We start from the raw sequence: 25374 nt of genomic DNA, 5'->3' as shown, positions 1-25374 counted from the left end.
AGCAGGGATCAGATGGGACTATTGAGGAATATAGGGAAGCAAGAAAGGAGCTTAAGAAGGGGCTGAGAAGAGCAAGAAGGGGGCATGAGAAGGCCTTGGCGAGTAGGGTAAAGGAAAACCCCAAGGCATTCTTCAATTATGTGAAAAAAAAAGATGACAGGAGTGAAGGTAGGACCGATTAGAGATAAAGGTGGGAAGATGTGCCTGGAGGCTGTGGAAGTGAGCGACCTCCTCAATGAATACTTCTCTTCGGTATTCACCAATGAGAGGGAACTTGATGATGGTGAGGACAATATGAGTGAGGTTGATGTTCTGGAGCATGTTGATATTAAGGGAGAGGAGGGGTTGGAGTTGTTAAAATACATTAGGACAGATTAAGTCCCTGGGGCCTGACGGAATATTCCCCAGGCTGCTCCACGAGGCGAGGGAAGAGATTGCTGAGCCTCTGGCTAGGATCTTTATGTCCTCGTTGTCTACGGGAATGGTACCGGAGGATTAGAGGGAGGCGAATGTTGTCCCCTTGTTGAAAAAAGGTAGTAGGGATAGTCCGGGTAATTATAGACCAGTGAGCCTTACGTCTGTGGTGGGAAAGCTGTTGGAAAAGATTCTTAGGATAGGATCTATGGGCATTTAGAGAATCATGGCTGATTAGGGACAGCCAGCATGGCTTTGTGAAGGGCAGATCGTGTCTAACAAACCTGATAGAGTTCTCTGAGGAGGTGACCAGGCATATATATAAGGGTAGTGCAGTGGATGTGATCTATATGGATTTTAGTAAGGCATTTGACAAGGTTCCACACGGTAGGCTTATTAAGAAAGTCAGAAGGCATTGGATCCAGGGAAGTTTGGCCAGGTGGATTCAGAAATGGCTTGCCTGCAGAAGGCAGAGGGTCGTGGTGAAGTGAGTACATTCAGATTGGAGGATTGTGACGAGTGGTGTCCCGCAAGAATCTGTTCTGGGACCTCTACTTTTCGTACAGTATGACCTGGATGTGGGAGTAGAAGGGTGGGTTGGCAAGTTTGCAGACGACACAAAGGTTGGTGGTGTTGTAGATAGTGTAGAGGATTGTCAAAGATTGCAGAGAGACATTGATAGGATGCAGAAGTGGGCTGAGAAGTGGCAGATGGAGTTCAACCCGGAGAAGTGTGAGGTGGTACACTTTGGAAGGACAAACTCCAAGGCAGAGTACAAAGTATTTGGCAGGATACTTGGTAGTGTGGAGGAGCAGAGGGATCTGGGGGTACATGTCCACAGATCCCTGAAAGTTGCCTCACAGGTGGATAGGGTAGTTAAGAAAGCTTATGGGGTGTTAGCTTTCATAAGTCAAGGGATAGAGTTTAAGAGTTGTGACATAATGATGCAGTTTTATAAAACTCTGGTTAGGCCACACTTGGAGTACTGTGTCCAGTTCTGGTCGCCTCACTATAGGAAGGATGTGGAAGCATTGGAAAAGGTACAGAGGAGATTTACCAGGATGCTGCCTGGTTTAGAGAGTATGCATTATGATCAGAGATTAAGGGAGCTAGGGTTTTACTCATCCTCCTTCTCTCCAAAGAGTAAAACCCTAGCTCCCTTAATCTCTGATCATAATGCATACTCTCTAAACCAGGCAGCATCCTGGTAAATCTCCTCTGTACCTTTTCCAATGCTTCCACATCCTTCCTATAGTGAGGCGACATGATAGAGGTGTACAAGATAATAAGAGGAATAGATAGAGTGGATAGCCAGCGCCTCTTCCCCAGGGCACCACTGCTCAATACAAGAGGACATGGCTTTAAGGTAAGGGGTGGGAAGTTCAAGGGGGATATTAGAGGAAGATTTTTTACTCAGAGAGTGGTTGGTGAGTGGAATGCACTGCCTGAGTCAGTGGTGGAGGCAGATACACTAGTGAGGTTTAAGAGACTACTAGACAGGTATATGGAGGAATTTAAGGTGGGGGCTTATATGGGGAGGCAGGGTTTGAGGGTCGGCACAACATTGTGGGCCGAAAGGCCTGTACTGTGCTATACTATTTTATGTTCTATGTTCTATACATGAGGAGTAAAACTCTTTACGTTACATCTCCATCTAAATGTGCAATGTGGAATTTATAGTAATTTGTAATAAATAATATGTAAAACAGGACAGGCAATATAGCTTAGAAATACAATTGTATCAGCATGAATTAATCAGTCTGATGGTCTGGCGAAATAAGCTGTCCCGAAGCCTGTTGGTCCTGGCTTTTATGCTGTCATACCATTTCCTAGATGGTAGCAGCTGGAACAGTTTGTGGCTGGGGTGACTTGGGTCCCAATGATCCCTCGGGCTCTTTTTACACACCTGTCTCTGCTCCTTTTGGGAGTTAGCACTGCCGATCGACCTCACCTCCTACCTGCTAAGGATACCTCATCTGGTTTCTATGTCCCTTTTACCCATCTCTCTCTGATCTCTTATACTCTTTCATTGTTTTACATTCGGATACAGTAACTCCTTTCTAAGTTCCTCATCCCTACTTTCTATTTCCTACCATCATAAAACCAAGTGATATAGAAGCAGAATTTGGCCATCTAGTTTGCTCCAGCATTTCATCATTGCTGATCCAATTTTCCTTTCAGCCCCAATCTCCTGCATTCTGCCTGCCCTCAGCATTAAAGAACCTGTCAACCTCTTCCTTAAATATCCATGAAGACTTGGCCTCCACAGCTGCCTATGGCAAAGAGTTCCACAGATGCACCACCCTTTGGGAAAAGAAATTTCTCCTCATCTCGATTTAAAAAGGACACCGCTCTATTCTGAGGCTGTGTCTTAGACTCTCCAACCATAGAAAACATCCTCTCCACATCGACTCTATCAAGGCCTTTCACCATCCGATAGGTTTCAATGAAGTGATTCCTCATTCTTTTGAATTCCAGCGAATACAGGCCCAGAACCATCCAACACTCTTCTTATGACTAGCCATTCAATCCTGGAATCATTTTCGAGAATGTCCTTTGAACCCTCACCAGTTTCAGCACAACTATCTATTTAAATGTTTATTTTGCTTTTATATCATCTCAATGTGTACTTAAGAATGTATAAATAATTGTAGTTTTATACATATAAAAAAATGGAAAAGGTTATATGTGTGAAAAAAGTACATGATAATTGTGAACTCCTTATCCAAATAAAAATAAAATTAAAAAAAAAGAAAATAAGGGGCCCAAAACTGCTCACAATACTCCAAGTGAGGCCTCACCAGTGCTTTATAAAGTCTCAACATTATATCCTTGTTTTTATAATCTAGTCCTCTTGAAATAAATGCTAACATTGCATTTGGCTTCCTCAACACAGACTCAACCTGCAAATTAACCTTTAGGAAATCCTGCTCAAGGACTCCCGAGTCCCTTTGCACCTCAGTCTTTTGTATTTTCTCTCTGTTTAGAAAATAGTCAACTCTCATTTCTTCTACCAAAGTGCCTGACCGTACAGTTCCCAACACTTCCATCTTCCACTTCTTTGCTCATTCTCCTAATCTATCTAAGTTCTTCTGTAGCCTCTTTACTTCCTGAAAACTACCTGCCTCTCCATTGATCTTCATATCATCGGCAAACTTTGCATCAAAACCATCAATTCCATCATCTAAGTCATTGACATCTAACATAAAAAAATCAACACAAACCCCTGAGGAACACCACTAGTCACTGGCAGCCAACCAGAAAAGGCTCCCTTTATTCCCACTCTTTGAATTGAATTGCCTTGAATTGAATTGAATTGACTTTATTACTTCATACACGAGGAGTAAAAATCTTTACATTACGTCTCGTCTAAATGTGCAATGTGCAATTTATAGTAATTTATAATAATTAGTATGTACAATGAGATCGTCAATATAACATAGAAATACAGTTGTGTCAGCATGAATTAATCAGTCTGATGGCCTGGTGGAAGAAGCTGTCCCAGAGCCTGTTGGTCCTGGCTTTTATGCTGTGTAACCATGTCCCGGATGGTAGCAGCTGGAACAGTTTGTGGTTGGGGTGGCTCAGGTCCCCAATGATCCTTCGGGCCCTTTTTACACACCTGTCCTTGTAAATGTCCTGAATAGTGTGAAGTTTGCATCTACAGATGCACTGTGCTGTCTGCGCCACTCTCTACAGAGTCCTGCGATTGAGTGATGTAGCCAATCAGGATGCTCTCAGTTGTGCCCTTATAGAAAGTTCTTAGGATTTGGGGGCCCACACCAAAATTCTTCAGCCATCTGAAGTGAAGGAGACGCTGTTGTGCCTTTTTCACCACACAGCTGGTGTGTGACATCCTCAGTGATGTTTATGTCAAGGAACTTAAAGCTGTTCACCCTCTCAACCCCAGATCTATTGATGTCAATAGGGGTTGGCCTGTCTCCATTCCTCCTGTAATCCACAACTAGCTCCTTTGTTTTTGCAACATTGAGGGTAGGTTGTTTTCTTGACACCACTCCTCTCTGTAGGCTGCCTCATTATTATTTGAGATTAGGCCAAAAAGTGTAGTGTCATCAGCAAATTGGAGCTGTGGGTGCTGACACAGTCATGGGTATACAGAGAGGAAAGGAGGGGCTTAGTACACAGCCCAGATGGTCACCTGTGCTGAGGATCAGAGTTGTAGAGTTGAGGGAGCACACTCTTACCACCTGCCGATGATCCAGCTACACAAGGCAGGGTGAAGGCTGAGGTCTCTGAGCTTATGTAGATAAGCCTACAAGAGGAGAGGCTGTACTTGATTTGGTATTGGGAAATGAACCTGGTCAGGTGTCAGATCTCTTAGTGGGAGAGCATTCTGGAGATAGTGATCATAATTCTATCTCCTTTACAATAGCATTGGAAGAGATAGGAACAGACAAGTTAGAAAATCGTTTATTTGGAGTAAGGGGAATTATGAGGCTATCAGGCAGGAAACTGGAAGCTTAAATTGGAAACAGATGTTCTCAGGGAAAAGTATGGAAGAAATGTGGCAAATGCTCAGGGGATATTTGTGTGGAGTTCTGCATAGGTACGTTGCAATGAGACAGGGAAGTTATGGTAGGATACAGGAACTGTGGTGTACAAAGGCTGTAATAAATCTAGTCAAGAAGAAAAGAAAAGTTTACAAAAGCTTCAGAGAGCTAGGTAATGCTAGAGATCTAGAAGATTATAAAGCTAATAGGAAGGAGCTTATGAAGGAAATTAGGAGAGCCAGAAGGGGCCATGAGAAGGCCTTGGCGGGCAGGATTAAGGAAAACCCCAAGGCATTCTACAAGTATGTGAAGAGCAAGAGAATAAGACGTGAAAGAATAGGACCTATCAAGTGTGACAGTGGGAAAGTATGTATGGAACCGGAGAAAATAGCAGAGGTACTTTATGAATACTTTACTTCAGTATTCACTATGGAAAAGGATCTTGGTGATTGTAGTGATGACTTGCAGCAGACTGAAAAGCTTGAGCATGTAGATATTAAGAAAGAGGATGTGCTGGAACTTTAGGAAAGCATCAAGTTGGATAAGTCGCTGGGACCGGATGAGATGTACCCCAGGCTACTGTGGGAGGTGAGGAAGGAGACTGCTGAGCCTCAGGCAATGATCTTTGCCTGATATTTGTGTGGAGTTCTGCATAGGTATGTTGCAATGAGACAGGGAAGTTATGGTAGGGTACAGGAACCGTGGATGGGATGGGAGAGGTTCCAGAGGATTGGAGGGTTGCAGATGTCGTTCCTTTATTCAAGAAAGGGAATAGAGATAGCCCAGGAAATTATAGACCAGTGAGTCTTACCTCAGTGGTTGATAAGTTGATGGAGAAGATCCTGAGGCAGGATTTATGAACATTTGGAGAGGTATAATATGAGTAGGAATAGTCAGCATGGCTTTGGCAAGGGCAGGTCGTGCCTTACGAGCCTGATTGAATTTTTTGAGGATGTGACTAAACACATTGATGAAGGAAGAGCAGTAGATGTAGAGTATATGGATTTCAGCAAGGCATTTGATAAGGTACCCCATGCAAAGCTTATTGAGAAAGTAAGGAGGCATGGGATCCAAGGGGATATTGCTTTGTGGATCCAGAACTGGCTTGCCCACAGAAGGCAAAGAGTGGTTGTAGACGGGTCATATTCTGCATGGAGGTCAGTGACCAGTGGTGTGCCTCAGGGATCTGTTCTAGGACCCTTAATCTTGATGATTTTTATAAATGACCTGGATGAGGAAGTGGAGGGATGGGTTAGTAAGTTTTCTGATGACACAAAGGTTGGAGGTGTTGTGGATAGTATGCAGGACTGTCAGAGGATACAGCAGGACATTGATAGGATGCAAAACTGGGCTGAGAAGTGGCAGATGGAGTTCAACCCAGATAAGTGTGAAGTGGTTCATTTTGGTGGGTCAAATATGATGGCAGAATATAGTATTAATGGTAAGACTCTTGGCAGTGTGGAGGATCAGAGGGATCTTGGGGTCCAAGTCCATAGGATGCTCAAAGCAGCTGCAGGGGTTGACTCTGTGGTTAAGAAGGTGTACGGTGTATTGGCCTTCTTCAGTTGTGGAATTGAATTTAGGAGCTGAGAGGTAATGTTGCAGCTATATAGGACCCTGGTCAGACCCCACTTGGAGTACTGTGCTCAGTTCTGGTCGCCTCACTACAGGAAGGATGTGGAGGCCACAGAAAGGGTGCAGGGGAGATTTACAAGGATTGTCACAAAAAAACTGTGGGTCAATTGTTTAAGAAAAATAACAAGATGGCTTGAGTCGCAAAAATAGATTGAGGTGCTTTTATTTACTTCAAAACAAGAAAAAAACTGGAAAAAAATACAATATATACATAGCCACCCTCAGACTAAACACAAAAGAAAAAAAAAACCCAAAGCCTGTCTGTCTGTATCTTGTTTTACGGCGGTTGGCATCCAGCTTAATGGTGCATTACCGCCACTCTCTGCTCCAGAATGTGCACTAGACATACATTCTAAATCCCTTCACCCAATCACACACACACACACATATATATATATATATATATATATATACAAACCTACACCACCCTCCCACCTTTGACCATCCTAGTATCCTATTCCTGTTTATTCATCATATTCTATTAAAAAAAAACCCCGTACCCCCTAAAACACTAAAAATACCCAGACGTGCTCTCTCACCCATGAACCCCAAAGCCTTGCTAACCTGAGGCTTATAACTGCTAAGCCCCTCCTCCTAAACCAACCAAAAGCTAATTAACTCAATTATCCAATTAAAGATGGTATCCTCCACCATCAGCACACCTGTGCAGGTTGCTGCTGTCTCTGTGAGACAGCTCTCTGCAGCAGCTCTGTTTTAAACCCAGTGACTATTACTGCTGGGGATGAGTGTTTTACCAAATGTGCCATGTGCCGTCCGTAATCAGTGATGGGCCTTCATCACAAGGATGTTGCCTGGATTGGGGAGCATGCCTTATGAGAATAGGTTGCGTGAACTTGGCCTTTTCTCCTTGGAGCAATGGAGGATGAGAGGTAACCTGATAGAGGTGTATAAGATGATGAGAGGCATTGATTGTGTGGATAGTCAGAGGCTTTTTCCCAGAGCTGGAATGTTTGCCACAAGAGGACACAGGTTTAAGGTGCTGGGGAGTAGGTACAGAGGAGATGTCAGGGGTAAGTGTTTTACTCAGAGAGCGGTGAGGACATGGAATGGGCTGCTGGCAATGCTGGTGGAGGCGGATGTGATAGGGTCTTTTAAGAGACTTTTGGATAAGTACATGGAACTTAGAAAAATAGAGGGCTATAGTTAAACCTAGTAATTTCTAATATAGGGACCTGTTCAGCACAACTTTGTGGGCCGAAGGGCCTGTATTGTGCTGTAGGTTTTCTATGTTTCTTGTCGAGCCTGGAGGGAATTATGATGTTGAATGCTGAGCTATAGTCCAAGAACAGCATTCTCACATAGCATCCCTCTTCTCCAGATGTGTAAGGATGGTGCGTAGAGCTGTGACTATTCCATCATTTGTCGATCGGCTGTGTCGGTAGGCAAATTGTAGGGGGTCCAGTGTGGGTGGTAGCATGCTGCGGATGTAGACTTTGACTCCTTCCAATGAGACGCTTATGTAATATCTTGGGCTCGTAGCTTGTTAAGTTGCCACATGTCAAAAGCCTTCTGAAAATCCAAGTACACAACATCAACCAATTCTGGTTTATCTATCCTGCTTGTTATTTCTTCAAAGAATTCCAACAGATTTGTCAGACAATATTTTCCCACAAGGAAACCATGCTGACTTTGACCTATTTACTTATGTGTTTCTAAGGACCCTGATACTTTGTCCTCAATAATTGACTCCAACATCTTCCCAACCACTGAGCCCAGACTCTGCTCCTTCTGCCCCTCTCCCTTCTTGAAGAGTTGTGTGACATTTACAATTTTCCAGTCTTCTGTAACCATTCCAGAATCTAGTGATTCTTGAAATAACATTACTAATGCCTCCACAATATCTTCACTCATCTCATTCAGAACTTGAGGGAGTACACCATCTGGACCAGGTGACTTATCTATCCTCAGACCTTTCAGTTTCCCTAGAACATTTTCTCTAGTTATGGCAACTTCACACATTTCATGACCCCTTCCACCATACTGCTGGTGTCTTCCACAGTGAAGAATGATGCAAAGTACTTACTTGATTCATCTGCCATTTTGTTGTCCCTGATTACTAGAGGAATCTTGCCTGACAAATCTGTTAGAGTTCTTCAAGGAAGTAACAAGCAGGGTGGACAAAGGGGAGGCAGTGGATGTCATTTACTTGGATTTTCAGAAGGCATTTGATAAGGTGCCTCACATGAGGCTGCTTAATAAGATAAAATCCTGTGGTATTACAGGAGAGATACTGGCATGGATAGAGGAGGGAGCAAGTGAGAATAAAGGTGGCCTTTTTCTGGTGGGCTGCCAGTGTCTAGAGGTGTTCCTCAGGGGTCAGTATTGAGACCCATTACTTTTCAGAATATTTGTCAATGATTTTGATAATGGAGTTGATGGTTTTATGACAAAGTTTACATTTGATACAAAAATAAGCAAAGGGATAGGTAGTGCTGAGGAAGCAGTGCAATTGCAGCAGAACTTAGACAAATTGGAAGAATCAGTAAAAAAGTGGCAGATGGAATACAGTTTTGGTAATGCAGTTGGTAAAAGGAAGAATAGTGCGGACTATTATCTAATAGGGAGAAAGTTCAAACATCAGAGGTGAAGAGGTATTTGGGAGTCCTTGTGCAAGTCTCTAGAAGGTTAATTTATAGGTTGAATATGTGGAAAAGGTAAATCCAATGTTGACATTTATTTCAGGGGGAACAGAATCAAGGAGGTAATGCTGAGCCGTTATAAGATTCTAGTCAGAGTACTGTATATTTAAAAAGGTGAGGTAGTGTCCAAGGGTTCAATGACGATTTAGGAATCAGACGGGTAAAGAAGCTGTTTCTGAATCACTGAGTGTGTGCCTTCAGGTTTCTGTATCTCCTATCTGATGGTAACAGTGAGAACAGGGCATGCCTTGTGTGCTGGAGGTCCTTAATAATGGACACTGCCTTTGAGACACTGCTCTCTGAAGATGTCCTGGGTACTTTGTAGGCTTGTACCTAAGATGGAGCCGATGAAATTTATTACAACCCACTGCCGCTTCTTTTGGTCCTGTACAGTAGCCCCCCTCCCTATACCAGACAGTGTTGCAGCCTGTCAGAATGCTCTCCATGGTATATCTATAGAAGTTTTTGAATGTATTTGTTGACAAACCAAATCTCCTCAAACTCCCAGTGAAGTATAGCCGCTGTCTTGCCTTTTTAACTACATCGATATGCTGGGACCAGGTTAGATCCTCAGAGATCTTGACACCCAGGAACTTGAAACTGCTCACTCTCTCCACTTCGGAATCCTCCATGAGGATTGTTATGTGTTCCTTTGTCTTACCCTTCCTGAAGTCCACAATCAGCTCTTCCATCTTACTGACGTTGAGTGCCAGGTTGCTGCTGCGGCACCACTCCACTAGTTGGCATATTTCACTCCTGTACGCCCTCTCATCACCATCTAAGATTCTACCAACAAAGGTTGTATCATCAGCAAATTTATAGATGGTATTTGAACTATGCCCAGCCACACTGTCATGGGTATAGAGAGGGTAGAGCAGTGGGCTAAGCACACACCCTGAGGTGCGCCAGTGTTGATCGTCAGCAAGGAGGAGATGTTATCACCAATCTGCATAGATTGTGGTCTTCCAGTTAGGAAGTCGAGGATCCAATTGCAGAGAGATGTACAGAGGCCCAGGTTCTGCAACTTCTCGATCAGGATTGTGGGAATGATGGTATTAAATGCTGAGCTACAGTCGATGAACAGCATCTAAACATAGGTGTTTGTGTTGTCCAGATGATGTAAAGCCGTGTGGAGAGCCACACTTGGAATATTGTCAACAGTTTTGTGCCCTATATTTCAGGAAGGATATGTTGTCATTGGAGACAGTCCAGAGGAGGTTCACGAGGATGATTCCGGGAATGAAGGTGTTAACATATGACGAGTGTTTGGCAGCTTTGGGCCTGTACTCACTCGAACTTAGAAGAATGTGGGAGCTCTCATTGAAACCTACCGAATATTGAGAGGACTAGATAAGGTGGATACGAAGAGGATGTTTCCTGTGGTGAGGGTATCCAGAACTAGAGGGCATGGCCTCAAAATTGAGGGGCGACCTTTTAGACAGAGGTAAGGAGGAATTTTTATAGCTAGGTAGTAGTGAATCTATGGAATGCTCTCCAGCATCATTTTCCAGTGGTCTGATATCCACTGTCATCTATCTTTTATACTTTATGTATCTGAAGGAACTTTTGGTATCTTCTTTAATATTATTTGCAAGCTTACTTTTGAATTCCATCTTTATCTTCATAACGAGGGTCTAGTTGCCTTCTGTTGGTTTTAAAAAGTTTCCCAATCTTCTAACTTCCCACTAATTTTTGCTCCTTTATATACCCTCTCTTTGGCTTTTAATGTTGGCTTTGACTTCTGTTAGCTACGGTTGTGTCATCTTTCCTTTTCAATACTTCTTTGTCTTTGGGATGTATATATCCTGTGCCTTCCGAATTGTTTTCAAAGATTCCAGCCATTGCTGCTCTGCTTTCACCCTTTCCAGTGTTCTTTTCCTATCAATTCTGGCCAACTCCTCTTTCATACCTCTGTAATTCCCTTTATTCCACTGTAATACTGATACATTTGACCTTAGCTTCTCCTTCTCAAATTTCAGGGTGAATTCAATCATATTATGATCACTTTCCACTAAGGTTTCCTTTACCCTAAGGTCTCTTATCAATTCTGGTTCTTTGCACATCATCCAATCCAGAATAGCTAATCCTCTGGTGGGCTTATCCATGGGCTGCTCTAAAAAGCAATTTCATAGGCATTCTAGAAATTCCCCTTCCAGGAATCCAGCTTCTACCTGATTTCCTGTTTGGGGCGGTCAGTATACAACTCCCATCAGGGTATTTTTACCCTTCTAGTTCCTTAGGACTAACCACAATGATTCAACACCTTCTGACCCTATGTCACCTCTTTCTAATGATTTGATTTTATTTTTTACCAACAGAGAAATGCTGCCCCCTTTGCCTTCCTGCCTTTCCTTCTGGCAGCCCAATCAAAGGCAACAGCAGCGCAGAGAAGAGTAAACTGAAGTACAGAAGGGACAAGCGGGGCGGCCATTGTTGGGAGTGGGCCAGTGTGAGAGTGGGAGTGTCAGGCTTCAGTTCAGAAGATGTGTTGGCTCTGGATAAGTTGTTTTGGTAAGTTTTTGTTAAGTTTCCCATTTTTTTTACTGTGTCAGGGGTATTTAGTGTAGCTTAAATGGCTGTTGTTTGTTTTTCATGTCAGATGTTGAGTCCTGGGAGACCCAGAGTGATAAAGAAGGGAAAGGGTGAAATATAAGGGCAAACTAGCTAATAATATAAAGCAGGATACCAAAAGAATTTTCATTTATATAAAGAGTAAAAGGGAGGGGAGACCACTGGACCACTGGAAAATGATGCTGGTGAAGTAGAAAGGGAGGACAAAGAAATGGTAGGTAAACTGGATGGGTACTGTTACGTACCCCGTAACTGGGTTGCCAAACCAGCAGAAATGGATCACTCATTTGGAGTCTGGATTACTGGAACTAAGAAAGTTTTATTAAAGAAATAAGCAACACAGTACTCTAATAGTAAGGATATAAATGTAATAGGTTAGCAATGAATAAACACACATGTACACAGAACTAGGATAATAGGATCAATCAAGCTCTATCGTCGTCTTGGGATAAGTAACCAGTTTCAAAGTGACAGAGTACAGTTTAGTTCAGTTCGCAGTAATCACCGTCACCGTGGGAGAGAGAGAGAGAGCGAATGAATATTCAAATCGGATTCCAAACAGACCTTCGATATTCCTCACAGTCAGCTTTCGGGCGAGCCCTTTGTAATGTCTTCTGAGGTCACCGACTGTGACCTCTCCGTTTCAGATATGATCGTTCCTCTGCAGTGAACCTGGCACCTAGGCAATGGCGGACACACGCCAGGTTCCCGCCGATCGTACCTTTCCACCCTGTGCATCTCTGGCTTGGTCCCGCGACTAGCCCTCCAAAGACTCCCATCGACTTGTGGGAGGCGTACCGCTTCCAGGGTCTCGTTACCTCGTGGTGTCGTGTGTGTGTTGCCTTAGCGAACCTGTCCCTTTTTATCCCCCTGCTGGGGTATCGCCTGTCCATCACACTTCAAACAGTTCAGGGTTCAAAAAGGGAGCCGATCTTGACAGCTCTCAGACCATGTCTCCTTCCGTTAAACTCTCCCGTCTCTTCATTAACATTTCCAAATGCTGCTCCATTGTCTTCCTTATCTCTCTTTCTCCTGAAGACAGGTGGCAGATCAACTGCTGATCCCACTGGTGCCAGCACAGGACAGTTAACATCTTAGTCTATGTGTATTTTTTGTAATCCTCTTTCGTCACAGTACTTTGCACTTGCCTTTACTGTGGAAGACACTATCAGTGTGCTGGAAGTCACTGAGTGTCAGGGAGCAGGAGTGAGTGCCATTGCTATTACAAAGGAAAAAGTGCTAGACCAAAGTCAAAGGTCTTAATGTGGATAAATCACCCTGACCAGATGATCTATGTCTCAGAGTCTTGAGAGAAGTTGCTGAAGAGATAACGGATGTACTGGTCATGAGTCCTCCTGCAAGACTCCCAGAAGGTTAATTTACAGGCCTGTGGTAAAGAAGTCAAATGCAATGTTGGCATTTATTTCAAGGGGAATAGAATATAAAAGCAAGGAGATAATGCCGAGCCTTTATAAGACACTAGTTAGACTGCATTTGGAGTATTGTCAACCATTTTGGGCCTCGTATATCAGAAAGCATGTGTTATCATTGGAGAGAGTCAAGAGGAGGTTCACAAAGCTGATTCCGGGAATGAAGAGGTTAAGATATGAGGAGTGTTTGGCAGTTTTGGGCCTGTACTCACTGGAATCTAGAAGAATGAGGTGGGATCTCATTGAAACCTACCGAATGTTGAAAGGACAAGATAGGGTGGATGTGGAGACCATAAGACCATTAGACCATAAGATATAGGAGGAGAAATAGGCCATTTGGCCCATTGAGTCTGCTCTGTCATTCAATCATGGGCTGATCCAATTCTTCTAGTCATCCCCACTCCCTTGCTTCCTCCCCATTCCTTTTGAAGCACTGGCTGGTGAAGAAACTATCTCTCTCTGCCTGAAATGCACCCAATCACTTGGCCTCCACAGCTGCTCGTGGCAAGAAATTCCACAGATTTACCACCCTCTGACTAAAGTAATTTCTCTGCTTCTCTGTTCTAAATGGATGTCCTTCGATCCTGAAGTTGTGCCCTCTTGTCCTAGAATCCCCTACCATGGGAAATGACTTTGGAGGAGAGGGAAAACAGAAATAAATCGAAGATGGTGAGCAGTAAAGATGTCAGGAAAGACAGGCAGGTGATGGGGCAAATTTGTAGCCATTGGGATGAGTTGCAGTGCAATAAAGTTGCAGTGAAATCAAAGAGAAAAGTACCAAATACTGGTCTTAAGGTGTTATACTTAAATGCACGCAGCATAAGGAATAAGGTGGATGATCTTGTCGTACAGCTACAGATTGGCGGGTATGATATTGTGGCCATCACTGAGATGTGGCTAAAGGATGCATGTCTCTGGGAGCTGAACGTCCAAGGATACACGGTGTATAGGAAGGTAGGCAGAGGGGGAGGCGTGGCTTTATTGGTAAGAAATGATATTAAACCATTAGAAAGAAGTGATATAGGATCAGAAGGTGCAGAATCTTTATGGGTTGAGCTAAGAAATTGCAGGGGTAAAAGGACCCTGATGGCAGTTATTTATAGGCCTCCAAACAGCTGCAGGGATGTGGACTACAAATTACAAAAGGAAATAGAAAAGGCTTGTCAGAAGGGCAGTGTTATGATAATTGTGGAGGATTTTAACATGCGAGTGGATTGGGGAAAATCAGGTCGGCACTGGATCTCAAGAGAGAGAATTTGTAGAATGTCTGCGAGATGGCTTTTTAGAACAGGTTGTTGTTGAGCCCACTAGGGGATCGGCTGTACTGGATTGGGTATTGTGTAATGAACCAGAGGTGATTAGAGAGATTGAGGTGAAGGAACCCCTAGGAGACAGTGATCATAACATGATTTAGTTCACTGTGAAATTTGAAAAAGAGAAGCCAAAATCTGATGTGTTGGTATTTCAGTGGAGTAAAGGAAATTACAGTGGCATGAGAGAGGAACTGGCCAAAGTTGACTGGAAAGGGACACTGGCGGGAAAGACGGCAGAGCAGCAGTGGCTGGAGTTTATGCGAGAAGTGAGGAAGGTGCAAGACAGGTATATTCCAAAAAAGAAGAAATTTTCGAATGGGAAAAGGATGCAACCGTGGTTGACAAGGGAAGTCAAAGCCAAAGTTAAAGCAAAGGAGAGAGCATACAAGGAAGCAAAAATTAGTGGGAAGACAGAGGATTGGGAAGTTTTTAAAAACTTACAAAAGGAAACTAAGAAGGTCATTAAGAGGGAAAAGATTAACTATGAAAGGAAGCTAGCAAATAATATCAAAGAGGATACTACAAGCTTCTTCAAGTGTATGAGGAGTAAAAGACAAGTGAGAGTAGATATAGGACCGATAGAAAATGATGCTGGAGAAATTGTAATGGGAGATAAGGAGATGGCAGAGGAACTGAACAAGTATTTTGCATCAGTCTTCACTGAGGAAGACATCAGCAGTATACCGGACACTCAAGGGTGGCAGGGAAGAGAAGTGTGTGCAGTCTCAATAACGACAGAGAAAGTACTCAGGAAGCTGAATAGTCTAAAGGTAGATAAATCTCCTGGACCAGATGGAGTGCACCCGTGTGTTCTGAAGGAAGTAGCTGTGGAGAGTGCGGAGACATTAGCGATGATTTTTCAAAAGTCGATAGATTCTGGCATGGTTCCGGAGGACTGGAAGATTGCAAATGTCACTCTGCTATTTAAGAAAGGGGCAAGGACCTGTTAGCTTGACATCGGTGGTTGGGAAGTTGTTGGAGTCAATTGTCAAGGATGAGGTTACAGAGTACCTGGAGGCATATGACAAGATAGGCAGAACTCAGCATGGATTCCTTGAAGGAAAATCCTGCCTGACAAACTTATTACAATTTTTGGAGGAAATTACCGGTAGGCTAGACAAGGGAGATGCAGTGGATGTTGTATATTTGGATTTTCAGAAGGCCTTTGACAAGTTGCCACACATGAGGCTACTTAACAAAATAAGAGCCCATGGAATTACGGGAAAGTTACATACATGGATAGAGTGTTGGCTGATTGGCAGGAAACAGAGTGGGAATAAAGGGATCCTATTCTGGTTGGCTGCCGGTTACCAGTGGTGTTCCACAGGAGTCCGTGTTGGGGCCACTTCTTTTTACGTTGTACATCAATGATTTGGATTATGGAATAGATGGCTTTGTGGCTAAGTTTGCTGACAATATGAAGATAGGTGGAGGGGCCAGTAGTGCTGAGGAAATGGAGAATTTGCAGAGAGACTTGGATAGATTGGAAGAATGGGCAAAGAAGTGGCAAATGAAATACGATGTTGGAAAGTGTATGGTTATGCACTTTGGCAGAAGGAATAAATGGGCAGACTATTATTTAAATGGGGAAAGAATTCAAAGTTCTGAGATGCAACGGGACTTGGGAGTCCTCGTACAGGATACCCTTAAGGTTAACCTCCAGGTTGAGTCGGTAGTGAAGAAGGCGAATGCAATGTTGGCATTCATTTCTGGAGGAATAGAGTATAGGAGCAGGGATGTGATGTTGAGGCTCTATAAGGCGCAGGTGAGACCTCACTTGGAGTACTGTGGGCAGTTTTGGTCTCCTTATTTAAGAAAGGATGTGCTGACGTTGGAGTGGGTACAGAGAAGATTCACTAGAATGATTCCGGGAATGAGAGGGTTAACATATGAAGAAAATTTGTCTGCTCTTTGAATGTATTCCTCAGAGTTTAGAAGAATGAGTGGAGACCTCATAGAAACATTTTGAATGTTCAAAGGCATGGGCAGAGTGGATGTGGCAAGGTTGTTTCCCATGATGGGGGATTCTAGTATGAGAGGGCATGACTTAAGGATTGAAGGGTGCGTATTCAGAACAGAAATGCGAAGAAATTTTTTTAGCCAGAGGGCGGTGAATCTATGGAATTTGTTGCCACGGGCGGCAGTGGAGGCCAAGTCATTGGGTGTATTTAAGGCAGAGATTGATAGGTATCTGAGTAGCCAGGGCATCAAAGGTTATGCTGAGAAGGCGGGGGAGTGGGACTGAATGGGAGAATGGATCAGCTCATGATAAAGTGGCAGAGCAGACTCGATGGGGCGAATAGCCAACTTCTGCTCCTTTGTCGAATGGTTTTATGGTCTTGTATCTAATCTGTTCAGGCCTTTTAACATTCGGAATGTTTCAATGAGATCCCCCCTCATTCTCCTGAACTCCAGGGAATACAGACCAAGAGCTGCCAGATGTTCCTCATATGGTAAATCTTTCATTCCTGGAATCATTCTTCTGCATCTTCTCTGAACCCGCTCCAATGTCAGTATATCCCTTCTAAAATAAGGAGCCCAAAACTGCACACAATACCTTGGAAAGTCGATCAAACAGTTTTTCTACTGTGGCAATATGATCTTCCCACATGTCATTCCAGACCACTAAATCATCATTATAAGCCCCTGTGTTTTCTAAACTTCCAATCACAGAATTGACCATTCTTTGAAATGTCCCTGGTGCATTTTTCATCCCGAAGGGTGAAAACATTATATTCATACAGCCCTGAAGGTGTGACAAACTGTTACGTAACCGGCAACAATGAATATCAGTGAAATATCAATGAAAAACAACCAAACATTTATTAAACACGGATAAACGATAAAAAAAACAAATGAAAACCTTCACCGGAAGATAACTGTTATGCAGCCGTTCAACAAATCGTCACTTGTTCTTAAAGCAATAAAGTCAGATATAGTTCTTAAAATAGTAAATTCAAAAGTCCAACAGATCTATATGTTCAATTGGGAGAGACTTCTCTGGAGAAGGATTTCTTCATAGACGCGACTTTCCTGCTGGTTCTGTCCAAAGGATTCACGATGCAGTAAATAAACTGTTTAAAACAACTGACCTTCATTTCTTTTAGAGAGAGCAAACCTTTGCATGAACTCTTTGCTCTTTTTGGCAAGAGTTATCTCGATGCAGGTCGCTACTCTTATTGTTAAGATTAGGCTCCGTACATAGCCGTCCACTCTGATTCTCCAAGGGACCAATTTTATCCCTCACTATCCTTTTGCCACTAACATAACTGTAGAAACCCTTTGGATTTATTTTCACCTTACTTGTCAAAGCAGCCTCGTATCTTCTTTTAGCTTTTCTAATTTCTTTCTTAAGATTCTTTTTACATTCTTTATATTCCTCGAGTACCTCATTAACTCCAAGCTGCCTATATTTATTGAAGATCTCTCTCTTTTTCTGAACCAAGTTTCTAATATCTCTTGAAAACCATGGCTCTCTCAAACTCTTAACCTTTCCTTTTAACCTAACAGGAACATAAAGATTCTGAATCTTTTAAATAGGGCGTTAAAGAATGCTTTAGTACAGAGGGATCTAGGAATAATGGTGCACAGTTCCCTGAAGATGGAATCTCATGTGGACAGGGTGGTGAAGAAAACTTTTGGTTTGCTGGCCTTTATTAATCAGAGCATTGAGTATAGGAGTTGGGATGTGATGTTGAATTTGTATAAGGCATTGGGAAGGCCAAATCTAGAGTATTGTGTACAGTTCTGGTCACCGAATTATAGGAAGGATGTCAATAAATTGAGAGAGTACAGAAGAGGTTTACTAAAATGTTGGCTGGGTTTCATCTCCTAAGTTACAGAGAAAGGTTGAACAAGTTAGGTCTTTATTCTTTGGAGCGTAGAAGGTTGAGGGGAGACTTGATAGAGGTGTTTAAAATTATGAGGGGGATTGATAGAGTTGACATGGTTAGACTTTTTCCATTGAGAGTGGGGAAGATTTAAACAAGAGGGCATGGGTTGAAAATTAGAGGACAAAAGTTTAGGGGTAACATGAGGGGGAACTCCAAGGGAAAGTGGTAGCTGTGGGGAACGAGCTTCCAGCAGAAGTGGTTGAGGCAGGTTCTATGTTGTCATTTAAAGTTAAATTGGATAGATATATGGACAGGAAAGGAATGGAGGGTTATGGGCTGAGTGCAGGTTGGTGGGAATAGGATAGAGTAAGAGTTTGGCACGGACTGGAAGGGCCGAGATGGCCTGTTTCCGTGCTGTAATTGTTATATAGTTATATATGTTTATATACTCCTTCAACGAAGACTCAATAAGGTCGATCCTTTGTTAAACTGCCAAACGATGCCGACTCCTCTCAATCCTTCGAGTCCAGTACTTTGATAAAGTCTTCACTCTCCCTTCTACTGCTGGAATAGGGTAAATCAGCACATCTAGCCAAAAATTTCCAGTCCAATAATATTGTATCTTGCAATAGAACGCAACACTCCGTTTTAAAAATGAAACTGCGTCATAAAAAGAAATACGCAGCAGAAACGGAGAAACAGCAAGTTCTACCTGGAAATCTACAAACTGAAAACTAACTGCATCATCTGGGGTCTACCCTTATATACCCATGGTGCACATGTCATCACGTGACCTCACATCGGTGGGAAAATTACATCAGGTGACCTCCAGAAGACCATTACATCATTCTCACAAAAAAAAACACGGATCTCCTTGAGGCATGTAACACAAACACTGAGATTTCTCTGGCCCTGTTGGTCAATGGAACACACCAATATCCCTTTAACAGATCAATCTTTGTGAGGTACATGGCCTTTCCCACTTTATCAATAGTCATCCACCCTTGGAATAGGATAAGCATCTGTCTTGGTTATTGCATTAATTTTCCTGTAGTTGGTACAGAATCTCATGCTGCTGTCCCGCTTAGGGACAAGGACGCAGGGCGACGCCCAGTCTGAGGTAGATTGCCTAATGATACCGGTTGTTAGCAAGTAGCTGATTTCTTTTACAACCTCAAAGTTCATCCTGTAAGGATGCTGTTTAATGGGCTGGGATGAATATATAATGACACCATGCACTGCACCTGTGCACCATTTTGGAATGTCAGGAAATAAATCTCTATGCTTCCTAATTAGTTCCTGCAATTGCTCTCTCTGTGCAGGCTCTAGATGACAAACCTTATCAGTAAGGTCTTTTAAAATAGTGGAATTTTCAAGTCTTGTTGATACAATATTCAGTTTGGTGAAATGATTTCCCCCCTCATTATCAAATTCCTCAGCCCCACTTGTTTTCATAATTGTACTTACTGGTACCGTCTCAGAATCATGATAAAGTTTCAGCATATTTAAGTGTACTAATTGGGTCGTCTTCCTTCTGTCGGGAGTTGCAATAACATAATTTAAAGAATCATTTTTCTTAATTATGCGGTATGGTCCATGGAATTGTGCTTGGAGGGGGTTGGTCACAAGACAGAACAGCACCAGCTCCTTATTTCCAACCTCAAACACTTGCTCCCTCGCCCTCTTATCAAACCAATGTTTCATTTTAATTTGAGAGTTTTGCAGATTCCGCTTGGCAAGGTCACAAGCTTTGTTATGTCTGTCACGGAATTTTAAAACATAATCTAACACGCTGACACACACTTTTGGGTTAGACCATTGCTCCTTGTCGGCCTCATGTGCCGACATCTATCTTCAATAGATTGAAGAAGTTCTTATACCTGAGTTGAATGATCCACTAGGACAATTAGTGGGAAGGTAAACCACCTTAGATACAGCACATTGAACAAACAATTGCTGTGAACTATTTTCACCTATTTGCCATTGCGCAATACGCACACGCACACGTTTTATGTATATATGGTTTGCAAGTTATCTTTCTGACGAGAAGCTTGAGTTGCTTGAACATTATTCTTAACATAATTGATATGTACAACGTGGGAAATAATTTCCAAATATTATTCTTACAATAGGCACAATACATGGGTTTGTTCACCGAGGGAACAGGTTTTGATGTGGCTGGTATAATGAAACGAGTGGTAACCTTGCAGGAGCATACAGCATGTATGTTGCCATCGCCCTCCGCTTGTTTTAGTTTCGAAAGCAGCTTTGGTGGATGAGATTTTAACGCAACAGATGTATGCTGTACTTAGTTATCCCTAATGCTATCAGTTCACCTGAAGCACTGTGGATTGTAAAGACACACACAGGCATTTTGTTTTTCAGAAGCAACTTTGATTGTGTAAAGGTATCGAAGACCTGTATTTTCCAGCACACAAATAAAACATTCTGCCAGAAGTTACTGAAAACCTCAATTTCTGGTCGCATTCTGGGTCTTTGGAATACTTGGTTGTAACTCTGATTTTCATAAATCTAGTTGCATTTTTCTGGCAATGTGGCTGCTATTCCATTCCACTGGTTTCTGGCAGCCAGCGTCTCCCCTTTCTGAAAGATCCTTCAAATGAGACCATTGTTCTCCATATGTTCCTGTATCTCCAGATCGTCATACTGTAGCACTACTGACATATTGCGTTATTTCCACTGACGATTTTATTACAAGGTATACGGTAAATTGATGAGAAAGGCCTGATAGTCGCCATACAAGTTGTCTATGAAAATTTATTACACGGTTCTGGCCTTGCCCTGCCATCCTTACACATTTCATTCAGTTTATTTCAGAATGGAGCTCAGCCTGCTTATGGGAGAAAGTAAAGATAACATGGAATGTATTAAGATTTTAAGAAGATGCGACAAACACTCTGCAACATAGGAATGACGGATGACAGACTTGCCCTTTGTGAGCAGGAAGAAATCAAGAGTGGAGAGAAATCCATTGTTTTCGTGCTGTCAGGTTGCAACTAATGGGGCAATGCAGGGTGCTAAATGGTCCTAAGTTTTCACTATCTATATTACCGATGTGTCTGACATAATGAAGCACAAGATATTTCCCAGTATCATCAATGGTAGAAATCTGGTTGTGATTATGAGTCGTGATTTTGGTGCGAAGAATATTCAAGGTTTCTATGAACACCAGCAGCAGATGCAAAAACATCTCCTTCAACCATTCGGTTCTTCAGACAACAAGAACAACACTAGGAACTATAGTATACTAACATGATGACCACGTTGACACGATGGACAGGCTGGGTGAGTGGGTAGATGCATGGCAGATGCAGTTTAATATGGATAAGTGTGAGGGTATCCACTTTGGTGGTAAGAACAGGAAGGCAGATTATTATCTAAATGGAGTCAAGTTAGGAAAAGGGGAAGTACAATGAGATCTAGGTGTTCTTGTACATCAGTCACTGAAAGCAAGCATGCAAGTACAGCAGGCAGTGAAGAAAACTAATGACATACTGGCATTCATATCAAGGGGAATTGAGTATAAAAGCAAAGAGGTCCTTCTGCAGCTGTACAGGGCCCTGGTGAGACCACACCTGGAGTACTGTGTGCAGTTTTGATCTCCAAATTTGAGGAAGGACATTCTTGTTATTGAGGGAGTGCAGCGTAGGTTCACAAGATTAATTCCCAGGATGGAGGGACTGTCATATGTCGAAAGATTGGAGCGACTGGGCTTGTATACTCTGGAATTTAGAAGACTGAGAGGGGATTTTATTGAAACATATAAGATTATTAAGGGATTGGACACGCTGGAGGCAGGAAGCATGTTCCCGCTGATGGGTGAGTCCAGAACCAGAGGTCACAGTTTCAGAATAAGGGGTAGGCCATTTAGAACGGATTTGAGGAAAAATATTTTCACCCAGAGTGTAGTGGATATATGGAATGCTCTGCCCCAAAAGGCTGTGGAGGCCAAGTATCTGGATGCTTTCAAGAAAGAGATGGATAGAGCTCTTAAAGATAGCGGAATCAAAGGTTATGGGGATAAGGCAGGAACTGGATACTGATTGTAGATGATCAGCCATGATCAGAGTGAATGGCGGTGCTGGCTCGAAGGGCCGAATGGCCTACTCCTGCACCTATTGTCTATTGTTGATCGTCTTGCCATGAAATTGACTTCTTTTGTTCTTTTTGTTTTAGTACTTCAAAGGTTGTGCATGATAAGTTTAACATATGCTTTTTTTCCATGTAAATTCTGCTTATGTGATGCGATGTGCCTGTGCACACATATATCAGTTTTCAATATATACATGTAACCCTCTCACTATGGCTCAAAAATAAACCAGGCTTGGAAGCTAGCTCTGGCCAACAGCCACGTGAGTCAGCATAGCGTGGATAATGCTGAGAAGATCACCTTTAATAAGCAACACATGTCGAGGGTCAACTCAATAGGAAAGCGAGAACATTCCGACGAGAGAAAGAAAATTGTGGTGAATGCTGTGCAAATACTACCCATGTAAATAACTGATTGTACATTGGTAAATATACTTCCACTGTAATTTTATACCAATGTTTCAACTTCAACAATCAGTTATCAGAAAAAGAAAGAAAAAGGGTCCATTACAGTTAAACCAGTTTAAATGTGCACATGAACATTGGAGCTCGTTTCTAAAGTGTTGGGTGTATCGCTTTACTCACGGCGCTGAAATCATATCGAACTTCCCTTGATGAATGTTATGAATAAACTGGTTAACTCAGAAGTACTGGCACTTCCTCTTCGGAGCCATTCATCTGCACAAGGCACTGCTTGCGGTAGGGTCTTCCCTGGTGCTCTTTTCCGCAACTCCTCCAACAAAAGACCCAAAGCCGGATCACTGTCCCTCTGAAATCTGACCCCACCCAGCTCTCTCGCAAGTTCTATAACATCCCACTGGACAGAATGCTACAACACCTTACCAAGACAAACATGATTGGCTACACAGCGTTCCTAAGTTGGGCAAATGGCTCCTCATCTCAGTTGAAGCAAAACACTAGTCTGTGAAACTTAACTAACAGAACACACTACGCTTGCAGAAAACTGCTGAAATAAAACGCCTAGCAGCGTATCAGTCAAAATACATTTGAACCATCGAAACATTCTCCCCCCCAACAAAAAACGATCAGGTTTTCATGACCTGTAATCCTTTGGAACTTACCAAACCATTATTAATAACGCAATATTCGAATGAATTTTGTGATTTCATGGTCCCCAATCTATTTAAAAATGGAAGAAACATATGTCACAATCAGGATTGACGAAACACTGTTTTTCCCAGGGGCATCATATGTCGGTTTATCTGGAGATATTCTGACTCTGAGATCTCCTTATCACATCTTCAGCCTCAGACACTTCTTGTGACGGTTCCTCTTTACCTGTCTACTACTCGTACTTTCTGGAGACTCCGTTCCCGTTTCCCTCTGACCGAACACAGCTTCATCTCCAATTATATTTGAATGCAGTTTCCCTTCACTGCCTATTATCATGTTTGACTATTCACTGGTAGTCCCCCACACTTTATATAGGTCGAGGCTGGGAGATTCCACCATGCCTTCATCAGTACTTGGGGATTTAACATGAGGTAAAGCATACCACACTGCTATTTCCTCATGCACTGAGTCTGTACAGTATTTAGTGGTTGGTTCATCTGGTTCCTCTTCAGGTCTTTCGAATGGAATCACACTATTGTCAGCTTGTTTCCTTTCTGTTCTCCTTCATCTGCACAGTGTTCTTCTACCAGGTGTACGTTCCATGTCAGACTCTGGGTCAACATGTACTTCTTGCCTTAGAGGTAAAAGATAATTCCGATGGAGAATTTTGACAGGACTATTCCCATCCTCTGACTTCAGAAACTGCCAAATTTAGCATCAGGCTCTCCACTACGTAAGGGGTAGAAAAAAAAATTGGTCCACCAAATTATGCTTCTCTTGTAGTCAAAAATGTCTTATTAAAACTGTGTCTCCAGGTGTCAATAGAGAAACCTGATCTTTTGATCATCTCTTCTTATTTCCCTGATTTTGCTTGGTAGCAGAAGCCGCTGCATGTTCATTCATTTTTGTAGTTCTTTCCTCATGTCAGACACTTTCTTGAGATACATGGTTTGTGGCCAGTCTTCACCGCCGGTTCCAAAACAAACATCTACAGATTACAGCATCTCGCTTCGCATCTGAACATCAAATAGTATGGTGAATAGCCATTCTGTGTACAAACGTAGCAGTGTAGCAAATGTCCATTATGTTGGCGCCACTTGCTCTTTGTTGGCATCCAGACTTCCAAGCATGTCTAGCAATGTCCTCTTGAATTTTTCAGGTTGATGATCACCCTGAAGGTGAGATGGCATGGTTCTTGTCTTCTCAATCCCAAGCATGCGGAATATCTCATGTCTGTGCTGACTCTCAAAATCCCTTCCCTAATCACCGTGTATCCTTCTCGGAAGGTCATAAGAAATAAAATATTTCTCTCTTAACACCTTGGCAACTGTGAATGTTCTCTGACCCCTTGACAAGAAGGATTGCGTATATCTGTTGTAGTGGCGGGGGGGGGGGGTTGTGGGATTGAGAAGCTATTAAAATCCAACAAAAAGCAAACAACAAAGCTATAAGAAGGGATAAGATGAGATATGAGGGTAGACTAGCCAATAATACAAAGCCAGATACCAAATGTTTATCCAGTTATATAAAGAGTAAAAGGGATTGAGAATTGAAATTGCACTGCTGGAAAATGATGCTGGTGAGATTGCAACGGGGACAAAGAATGGCAGATTAACGTAATATTTACTTTACATCTGCTTTCACTCTGGAAGACACTAGCAGTGTGCCAGAGGTCCGTGAGTGTCAGGGTGCAGGAGCAAGTGGCATTGCTATTACAAAGAAAAAGGTGTAAGACAAACGCAAAGGTCTTAAGGTTGATATGTCACCTGGACCAGACGGACTACATCCCAAAGTCCTGAGAGATGTTGCTGAAGGGATAACAG

General features: G+C 42.7%; 1 long non-coding RNA gene across 1 annotated transcript in view; it reads left to right on the top strand.

The window, feature by feature from the left end:
- Positions 1-24816, top strand: part of LOC134358260 (uncharacterized) — a 192943-nt gene extending 168127 nt beyond the window's left edge. Inside the window, exon 3 of the long non-coding RNA XR_010020845.1 lies at positions 24711-24816. This is a non-coding gene — a long non-coding RNA (uncharacterized LOC134358260). The remainder of the gene's footprint in view (positions 1-24710) is intronic.
- The last annotated feature ends 558 nt before the right edge of the window (positions 24817-25374 follow it).

This window comes from Mobula hypostoma, chromosome 18 (genome assembly GCF_963921235.1).
Source record: "Mobula hypostoma chromosome 18, sMobHyp1.1, whole genome shotgun sequence".
NCBI lineage: Eukaryota > Metazoa > Chordata > Chondrichthyes > Myliobatiformes > Myliobatidae > Mobula > Mobula hypostoma.
The sequence above is the reverse complement of the archived record's forward strand: the minus strand, read 5'-3'. Positions and strand labels throughout refer to the sequence as shown.